Source organism: Gordionus sp. m RMFG-2023, chromosome 1, assembly GCF_954871325.1.
Source record: "Gordionus sp. m RMFG-2023 chromosome 1, tfGorSpeb1-WG-v2, whole genome shotgun sequence".
Lineage (NCBI taxonomy): Eukaryota > Metazoa > Nematomorpha > Gordioida > Chordodea > Parachordodidae > Gordionus > Gordionus sp. m RMFG-2023.
Genome location: NC_088775.1, coordinates 72,947,745 through 72,950,255, shown reverse-complemented (window position 1 = coordinate 72,950,255; position 2,511 = coordinate 72,947,745).

Sequence of the window (2,511 nt, the reverse complement as noted above, 5' to 3'; positions counted from 1 at the left end):
TGATTGCAACTGAATATTAACTGCATACAGATTTCCTACATGTGAAACTAATCTCAAATATGCTTCTGCCATTTCATCTTCGAAATTTTTCAAAATTTTAGGACAGCTTTTAAAATGTTTATTTAAGAACTATTTTCTTAAGGGTTCGTAAAATTTTAAAATTCTATCTATGGCAGGTATTAATGATAGCCACCTGATATGTACATGTCGGAACAACTCACACCATTCCAAGTCAGACCACTCCACCAACTCTTTTAATTCATTAACTCATTTAGTTGATGAACTAAATCGTTAAAACATTTATCACAATTATTTCTACATCCCCGGATAGTACATTCATTGCCTTCTTGCAAGAATTATGTAATATATGGCATATACAGTCAAATGGTATTAATTCATTATTTTGCTGCCTCAATTCGGTAAATACACTTTGGTTTTTGCCAAAATTTACAGAGGAATTATCAGCGCAGAAAGCTGACATGCAACTCATTGATAACCCTGAATCAGCTATATTTACCATTATGTGGTTAGCTATATCGTTGAATTTTTCTCTATCAGAGAAAATATTTTTAACAGTTTTATTGAAATAACTTTATTCTTGTTGAAATAGCGAAGGATCAACGGAAATGTTTTAATATTTCCCTTATTAGATGCATCTGTTAGAATTGCATATGGGTGCCTATTTTTCAAATCGTCTAGAATTGACCTCTTGGATTCAAGGCCTAAAACATTTGTGATGGCCTTGCTCATTTTTGTTCTATCAAAAGTAAAGTTTGCACTTATATTGGAGTCGTTAAATATTATGGGTAAAAGATTCGACCCACATTGTGATGATAGATAGCTCTATGAATGTTGAACTAGATGATAGGGGTATACGATTTCCACAATTGTAGTTGCATCTGTATTGTTTATTATTTTTGGAGAATATTTTTGTATTGCAATCTGTTGATATACTCCCCTGTACTGATTTATATGAATGAAATGATCTTGATTTATTATTGGATAAAAATAAAACAGGATAGAAAGAAATTTACAAACTATACATGTTTTTAGCATAAATATTAAATTACTGTCTCTCAAAATTATTATTTATATATAAAAAAGTTTAAATGCTAAAAAAAATTTGCAGGAGAACTTAAAAGATTGCGATATATTTTTGCGGGAGATTTCCAATTGCGGTAGTTTTGCGGGAGTGAGATGTCTGCGTGTAAACTAAAAAATTGCGAAAGTCTCCCGCTGATGGGGGAGACGACATGACAACCCTGTATGGAAGCCTTACCTGGCCCCCTGTAGAAATTTACCCGTATAAAATATAACAGAATACAACATATTTTTTTAAAAACTTAATCGCGGAAAATTTTTAATATAAAAAACTAAAATATCTGTATTACTTAAACAAAAACTCCAACTAAAAATTTTTAAACACAATTATACTTGTTTTTTAGGTACATATTCATTATTAAATTAAGCTTTTTTTAGAGCCCCCGATACTTATGATGTATATCTATTTATTTTTATTTAGTAATCTAAAAAGAGGGTAGTATTTTATTTAAAAAAAAACAAATTTTCACAAATTTTTCATTTACAAATTATAATTAAAAATATATATTAAAAAACAAATAATATATTAAAAATAAATTAAAAAATATATATGTATAAATTTTTTTTTTCCTCAATAAATTTTTTATTATTCATTTATCTATAAAACATAAACAAAATATAAAAATAAAAAATGAATATATATATATATTAAAAGTGAATGTATATTTTAAAAATATCGATGGCTCTAAAAAGAGCTTATAGTAAAAATGTTCCTAAAAAACAGGTATAATTATGTTTAAAAATTTCTAATTGGAGTTTTTGTTTAAGAAAAATTGATTCGCGTTTTTCGTTTGTAATGTTAAAAATTTTATGTGGTAAAATTTTTTTAAAAAAATATGTTGATTGTGAGAAATTGCCATTAGTTGAAATGACTAAAATAAAATTTAAAAATAGGGTACAAATCACCCTAGAGAAGTGTGAATGCTTAAAAAATTGGACCGGCAGATTTCCAGGGAAATCTGCTTACGAAGGTAAAATCCTTCATTGGAGTACCCTGAGATCTGCCTCATTTTTTCTCCTATAGTTTTGATGAAATTGAGAGCATCACTTCCGAACATGCCTAGGGTATTGGTAACGATTGGGATAAACACGGTATTGGTGAGGCAAGCATATTTGTTTTTTTTTAGGATTTCGGCCTTTTCGATGGCAGAAAATGAGAGGTTGGACTTGGCGGAAGAACTGACACAAGTATAGTCCCAAGCTAGTGGGAAACTATTGGTCCAAATCTTATATATTTTTATATACTGTTTTAATATTTTAGTGTTTTATCATTTTTTTTAAATATAAATATTCAGATATTAATAAAAAATACTATCATATGTTATATCAAATTTGACAGCATACATTACAGCTGGCTGATAATGATATTTATCCTTTTTACTGTGAATTCAGTTCCTTTTAATTTTAAAA